The sequence below is a fragment of the Gorilla gorilla genome, chromosome 3, assembly GCF_029281585.2.
Source record: "Gorilla gorilla gorilla isolate KB3781 chromosome 3, NHGRI_mGorGor1-v2.1_pri, whole genome shotgun sequence".
Taxonomy (NCBI): domain Eukaryota; kingdom Metazoa; phylum Chordata; class Mammalia; order Primates; family Hominidae; genus Gorilla; species Gorilla gorilla.
In genome coordinates this window covers 210,626,119-210,634,185 of record NC_073227.2, presented here as the reverse complement: position 1 = coordinate 210,634,185, position 8,067 = coordinate 210,626,119, and the positions used below count along the sequence as shown (strand labels likewise).

The following is an 8,067-nucleotide window of genomic DNA, read 5'->3' as shown; positions in this document are numbered from 1 at the left end:
TGCTTGGCTTCTTGCTGCCCACACCTACTCCATGATTTCATGCTAATTTCTGCCCTTCTTCTCAGTTAGTGAAAGCTTTCCCGCACTCATTATCAGCACACTTGAATGTCCACTTAGTGTCAGACATACAATTTTTAAAGAGAGAATTTCGTCCAGGACTTTTACAAAGCCTCTCATGTGGCCACTGACTGCAGTTAAAAAAAATAGCCTGTTAGAATGGTCACCTTGACATCATAGTCCAAAACTGTCCCAATAATGGATGTGCAAAAAAATTCTGAAACCATCATAGGAGTTAAAAAATGAGAACACCAGCCCACAAAGAATGGTATGACCCAAACATTTGGACCAAGTCCACAGTTCTTATGTTTCTGTGCCACATAGCACAGACAGCCTAATATATTTAAAGTGACACTTAAAATCTACTTTAGGGATTCAAATTTTAGCTCCTTGTTTCTGTTTGCTAATACAGAACATAAATTTTGAAAAAATAAACTTTTAATTGAAAATTTTACGAAAAGTAAAATAAAAAACTGCTTATATTTCCATCCAAGGGAAAGAAGATACACATAGTAAATACTTTAAAAGCATGTATATTCTTTCACCCACTTTTAGGATTTATCCTAAGTATAACTAGCCGTTTTATAAAGATGTTCATCATCATTATTTACAGTAAGAAAAAATGAACCTAAATGTTGACAGATAGAATTCACGGAGTGAGCTATGGTGCATGCACACAGTGGGGAATTACGCAGGACTGAACACTATGTTTAAAAGCATTTTTAATGGCATGTCAAACACTTATTCTAATATGGAAAATACAGTGACTTCGTGGATATACAAAAACATCCTCATTTTTGTGTAATCGTGTATCATATATGATCCTAAGTACGTAATACTAAACGTGAGAAAAAATGCTTGCTAAAAACAGACCAAAATGTAGAGGGCTGCCACTGTGTGGTGTGATCGGGTGACTTTTTGCCTTTTAATTTATATTTTTGTTGGCACAGAACATTGCTGTCATGTGGCGAAGAGATTTAAAGATGATCTTGAGACGATTAGCCTCCTCTCAGAGTCCTGCCGGGGTAGGTAACAGGGAAGATTGGGGCAGGTCAGAGGTGACTCCAGGACGTCTGTGCTTGGTGCCCTGCTGTGAGGGACAGCGGTCCCACAGCTCCAGCGCACTGTTCGTCACAGGTCCTTGGTGACTGTCTTACCAGTTATTTTCAAATTCAAGATAAAATGGAGATACAGACTTTCACATAAAACTTTCTACATTTAACTACCAGCAATTACATTTTTTGTCGTAAAACAAAGGGTAGGTCAAACAAGACGTCTAAAAGTAAATCTGTCTACAATGTGTTCAGGAAACGAACACAGGTCAGGTTTATGTGGAAGATATCCAGGGCGTAGCACATCTGCTGGAAGCATTTCAGTCATGAGCACAGCTGGGTATTGGCCGTGAACCTGGTGTGCACTGAATACACATCCCCGTGGCCCCTACAGTGCATTCCCTGTGGATAGTTTATTAGGTTTCCTTTATTCCTTTCATCTGTTCTTCCCTTTACTTTCTTCCTTCCTCTTTTTTTGCCTCCCTCTCTCTCTTCCTGTCTTTATTAAATATATGGGATGCAGATTTGATGAATATGTCAATCAAAGATCACCAAGAAGTCTTAAACAGGTAAACCACAGAAAACAGTCAGGATCAGAATAAGAACACTGTTTAGTGGTTCTCAAGCTTTTTGTTCTCAGAACTTCTTTATAATCTAAAATGCGTTGCGCACCCTGAAAAGCTTTCACTTTTATGGGATAAAAATAAATATTTATAAAATATATAGTAAAAAATATAAATATATAAATACATTTATGATTTGTTTATATAAATATGTATATAAAACCATATTTATCATATTAAGATTTGAAATGGACAAATATTTAAAATATTTATTAGTTAATTTTAAATAATTACCAACCTTTCAAATAAATAACATTTTAATGAAAATTAAAAAAAATTAAATTCCACCTGGCACAGTGGCTCATGCCTGTAATCCCAGCACTTTGAGAGGCCGAGGTGGGCGGATCATTTGAGTTCAGGAGTTCGAGACCAGCCCGACCAACATTGTGATACCCCATCTCTGCTAAAAATCCAAAAAAATTAGCTGGGTGTGGTGGCATACACCTGTAGTCCCAGCTACTCGGGAGGCTGAGGCAGGAGAATTGCTTGAACCTGGGAGGCAGAGGTTGCAGTGTGCCAAGATCGTGCCACTGCACTCCAGCCTGGGAGACAGAGCAAGACTCCGTCTCAAAAAAAAAAAAAAAAATTAAATTCCAATTTAATTTTTATTTTAATTTATTTAGTTCTAAAATTATATTTAATTTTGTAATTTATTTTAATCGTATATTAATCACATTTATTTTAAAACCAAATAAATGTGTTGAGAAATTATTTTACATTTTTGCAAATCTCCTTAATGTGTAGCTTAATAAAAGATAACTGTACTATTCTGTTTCTGCATTTACTCTGTTATGAAGTCACCTATCATGAATCTTCTGGAAAATTCCACGTATATTTGTGAGAGAATGAGGGTAAAAATGGCGAATAACATCTTAGTATTATTATAAAAGTCATTTTGGCCTCCTGTCGCCACTGAAAAAGTCTCAGGATGTCCCAGGGGACTTTGGCCCACACTTTGAGAAGCAATGTTCAGGCTCCTTTCTGAGCTGATTATGTAGCTGAGCACGCTGAACATCATGTGATTGAGAACCTGCCCCTTCCAGCCTTCATCTCTTCCACTAGCTTCCCTAAACCATTCATTTTTTAGGGCATTATTTTCTATCAAATACAAACACCAGTGGAAGAGAGAACACATGAAGCCATTAGTAGTTTAATGCCTTAATGTGAATAAATTTAATTCATTTCAATTTGAGAGTCCATGGGGTCACAAAGGAGATGAAAGAGAAAGTACAAGAGCCAGACATAAGGTTGGAAAGAACCCTGTCCCCAGTGAAAGGCCAATTTTTTCTTTCACAGCATCGTTTGGAACAACCTGCTTTCTGGATTCTTAGCTCACAAGTTTGAAAAGGAGCCATTCCCTGATCTATTTTAATTGCTTATCTTCAAAAACTGTCTGAACTACGGTACCCTGTGGCTACCACCTTCCAATTTAGGACTCAGGTTTCCAGGAAAAGAAAAGAGTTACAACTACTAATAAAAGTCAGTCAAAGTAACTGCTCCTCTTTGAAAGTTTCAGCTCTTATTTTAGATATGGGGGTTCACATGCAGGTGTGTTACATGGGTGTATTACACCCAGCTAGTGAGTATCGTACCCCTGGCTAGTTTTTCAATGCATGCCCCTCCCTTCTTTGCCCCCCGCAGTCCACAGCGCCTGTTGTTCCCATGTGTACGTCCATGTGTGCTCAATGCATAGCTTGGAGCTCCCACCTATAACTGAGAACATGCAGTGTGTAAACCCCACTAATTTCTATGAAAAAGTATTTCTGTTGATAACCCTGCAGGAAGCTCTTTATTAATGTCTTCATCCTTTAAACCTACTTAGCCCTATGCTGCTTTAGTCACCTGTACTTTTTTAAAAAACTGTTTTTTTCTCTCATTCTGACTTACTTATCCTTACATACATTGCTATTTCTTCATTCCTAAGGAAGTACGCATTCGATTTAAGCATCTGTGCTGAGATAAAATTAAATTCTAGTCTTTTTTAATGGGGCAAAATGGAAATATAATCTCAGGTAATGCTTTCCAGTTCAGCCTACTGCTGGTTTTTGCAGATGGAATTATAAACATACTTAATCAGAGGGAAATTCCAATAAACTTTAGCCACAGTATATTCGTGCCTTTGCATGGGAAGAGTTGATCTCTCCTCAAGCTAGCTGCAACCTGCGTCTTCTGAGGGAAGAGCTGTCTTCACCTGCGTGGGATGAATTTGATGGGATCACTGGCCTTGCGGTCTGAGAGTGCGGTCCCTGAGCTGGGAGGATTCTGCTGAGATTAGGTCACGCAATCAGCCTGAGGTGCGACCATGGGGGTGAGCTCAAATTATAGTTTTGGTACCATGCCTGAGTTTAGTCGGCAAAAGTAATTCACACCAGAGGGGGAATGTGCAAGAGGTCAATAACAGAATAAGAAATCAGGGGCAGGGAAAATGCAGGTTGTGAAAGATGATGAAGTGATGATTAGAGGCAGGCTAGGGTGGCCTACCAGTGGTGAAGTCCTGGGAGTGAAGAAGACGTTTGCTTCATAAATAAAGTCTTCTGTGCTGCAGGAGAATCAACTGTTGAGAGGGGTGAACGGATGCAGAGTAGTTTCCCTGTTACCACGTCCAAACAGACGTTTATTTGCTGGTAACTGCCATTTCAAAAATGCCACCGGAATACTCATTATTTAAATGTTTTTATTACACCACAACTTTGGAAAACATCTCTAAGCCAGGCATATAAGCCAAGGTTACATAGTATGTCAGGAAAGGTATAACCATTAAATTATTTAACTGTGTTTTGTCTATGACTTTTAAGAAAAAAATCTATATTTTCTGCGAGTAGTGAGCAATACTTATCAATTGGTTAGTCACTTGTGTCTGCGAGTTTCATCACCAGCATGATCGGAAAGGTATCTCCCCTCAGCTGCATTTGCAGGGAGGCCTGAGTCGCTCTCAGCCTCCCCCATTTCTGCGCTGCAGCTTCTGGGGAGCCCCTGACACCACAGACCCCAGAGCAGCCCCTGCCGACAGCGTGCCTGCTCCGGACAATCCCGAGCTAAGGATCTGTTAGTATTAACCGGGATTTTCTGTCTCGTATAACGCATGGAGCAGTGTTTCTTAAGGAATGAATTTGTGAAGAAAATGCACAGCTGCCCCAAACACTGTAGGCACTGAACGAGCACTCATGGCTTCTCTCTTTGCAGAAATCTCTGTGGACTCTCCTGTTCGTGGGAGGAGTGCCTTTTTCTGGCGTGCAGTGGCTTCCTCTCCATGCTCACCTCGCACACTCCCGGCTCTGCCTCTGCCCTCCGGCCACCGGTCCCCCAGTCGTGCCACGTCCCTGCTGCCTGAGGGGATGCTTGCACGGCTCCCTCTGCCGGGACTTTCCACCTAGATGCTCGGCCTTGACCCCTCACTCACATACCCTTTTCTTCACAACTCTTTCCTGACTCTCGACACCATCCTACACTCACAGAGTACTGCATGCCTTTCTGACATAGCCGTGTGTCGCTGTGCTGTGTGAAGTGTTTTCATGTGTATATGACTATTTGCGTGTTACAGCAGTGTCAGTGTGCTGTGTTAAGTGTTTTCGTGTGTATGACTATTTGCATGTTACAGCAGTGTGTCAGTGTGCTGTGTGAAGTGTTTTCATGTGTGTATGACTATTTGCATGTCATAGCAGTGTGTCAGTGTGCTGTGTGAAGTGTTTTCATGTGTATGACTATTTGCATGTTACAGCAGTGTCAGTCTGCTGTGTGAAGTGTTTTGTTTATGTGACTATTTGCATGTTACAGCAGTGTGTCTGTGTGTTGTGTGAAGTGTTTTGGTGTATATGACTATTTGCATGTTACAGCAGTGTGTCAGTGTGCTGTGTGTTTTGTGTATGTGACTATTTGCATGTTACAGCAGTGTGTCAGTGTGCTGTGTGAGGTGTTTTCGTGTATCTAGCTACGTGTAATAGCGTGTCAGTGTGCTGTGTGAAGTGTTTTCATGTGACTATTTGCATGTTACAGCAGTGTGTCAGTGTGCTGTGTGAAGTGTTTTCGTGTATCTAGCTACGTGTAATAGCGTGTCAGTGTGCTGTGTGGTGTTTTCATGTGACTGCATGTTACAGCAGTGTGTCAGTGTGCTGTGTGTTTTCGTGTATCTAGCTACGTGTAATAGCGTGTCAGTGTGCTGTGTGAAGTGTTTTCATGTGACTGCATGTTACAGCAGTGTGTCAGTGTGCTGTGTGAAGTGTTTTCGTGTATCTAGCTACGTGTAATAGCGTGTCAGTGTGCTGTGTGAAGTGTTTTCATGTGACTGCATGTTTTCGTGTATCTGAGTATTTGCATGTTATAGTAGTATGTCAGTGTGCTGAGGGAGGTGTTTTAGTGTATATGACTATTTGCATGTTTTCTGCACCCTAGATGGAGTGCAGAGTGTGTTGCCCGTTTTTCTCCACCGCTCCATCCTCAGTGCCTGCTACAGTGTTGGATACACAGTAGGAGAGTTCAGTAAACGCTAATGAACAGTTGATTAAATGAGCAAAAACCGTTATTGAACACCTACCATGTTCCAGACATGGCTAACTGATGAGAATTTACCAGTTACATGCTTGCTGCCTTCAGGGAGCTCAACCTCACAAGACAGACCGTCATGTAGAGACAACTGCTACACAACATGGGAAGAACTGCTATAGAGATGTAAAGATGTAAAGACCCAAAATGAAGACGCCAGAACACATGAACACGAACCCAGCCAACCAACAAACACAAGCAGCATGGAGCATACAGTCTGGGGACCGGCTGCAGGGTGCTGAGCAATGCAGGTGGAGGCAGAGTGGAAATCACCTGAGCTTCCATCAGGCAGAGTTGCGCTTCAATTTGAGTTCTGGCACTTGCTGCGCCTCTCTGATTCTGTCTTCTGTAAAATAGGAGTAATAATATTTATTTATATCTACTGTACAGGCAATTGTGAGATTTACTTAAGACATACTGTCTTAGTCCATTTTTCTGCTGCTTATAACAGAATACCTGAAACTAGGTGACTTATTTTTAAAAAGCTTATTTCTTAGAGTTATGAAGGCTGAGAAGTCCAAGGATGGGGGTCTTCAGCTGCTGAGGGCCTTCTTGCTGATGGGAAATCAGAAGAGCCCTAAGGTGGTTCAGAGCACCACATGGCGAGGGGGCCGAGAATGCTAGCGTGTTAGCTCAGATCTCTCTTCTTCTTATAAGGCCACTAGTTCCTCTCCCATGATAACCCATTTAGCCATTAACCCATTAGTTCTTTAATCCATGAGTAGATTGATTCATTAGGGGATAACCCCTGTGATCCAATCACCACTTAAAGGAAGCCCCTCTCAATACTCCCATATCGGGGATTGTTGCAACACAAACAAATTAAGATGGCCTATTAGACACCCTAAATCTTACGTCTTAAGGTGTTCTGTGATGTTGCAGTTCAACCCCCTCTCATTCCTCTCTACTCCTTTAGCAGTTACAAACAAACAAACTCACCAAAGAAAACACCAGATGAACAAACATCCCATAGTATTGTGTCCGGAATTGGTGGGTTCTTGGTCTCACTGACTTCAAGAATGAAGCCACAGACCCTCGCAGTGAGTGTTACAGTTCCTAAAGACGGTGTGTCCAGAGTTTGTTCCTTCAGATGTTCAGATGGGTCCAGAGTTTCTTCCTTCTGGTGGGTTTGTGGTCTCACTGGCTTCAGGAGCGAAGCTGCAGAGCTTCACCGTGTTGCAGCTCATAAAGACAGCACAGACCCAAAGAGCGAGCAGCAGCCGCCAAAGATAGTGCAGACCCAAAGACTGAGCAGCAGCAAAATTTATTGCCAAAGGCAAAAGAACAAAGCTTCCACACTCTGGAAGAGAACCCTACCCCGTTGCCACTGCTAGCTCGGGCAGCCTGCTTTTATTCCCTTATCTGGCCCCACCCACATCCTACTCATTGGCTCATTTTAGAGAGAGCTGATTGGTCCATTTTACAGAAAGCTGATTGGGCCATTTTACAGAGAGCTGATTGGTCCATTTTGACAGAGTGCTGATTGGTGCGTTTACAAACCTTTCACTAGACACAGCGCTGATTGGTGCATTTACAATCCTTTAGCTAGACAGGAAAGTTCTCCAAGTCCCCACCAGATTAGCTAGACACAGAGCACTGATTGATGCGGTTACAAACCTCTAGCTAAACAGAAAAGTTCTCCAAGTCCCCACCCGACACAGAAACCCGGCCGGCTTCACCTCTCAATGGCACTTGCCCTGAGACTTTGTGGCACCTAGCCTGGGTACTCTGGCAGCCCAGAGGGGGCAGCCCAGTAGGCACCGGCCGGCCACACCGAGTGTGGGCCCCTGAGCCTG

General features: G+C 42.3%; 1 long non-coding RNA gene across 1 annotated transcript; it reads right to left on the bottom strand.

Moving 5' to 3' along the window:
* Nucleotides 1-4,386: 4,386 nt before the first annotated feature.
* LOC129532801 (uncharacterized) lies at nt 4,387-7,644 on the bottom strand. The gene is made up of 2 exons (XR_008678738.2): nt 7,211-7,644; nt 4,387-6,617 (listed from the first exon to the last, which is right to left on the bottom strand). It is a non-coding gene; the product is annotated as an uncharacterized lncRNA (long non-coding RNA).
* Nucleotides 7,645-8,067: the final 423 nt, after the last annotated feature.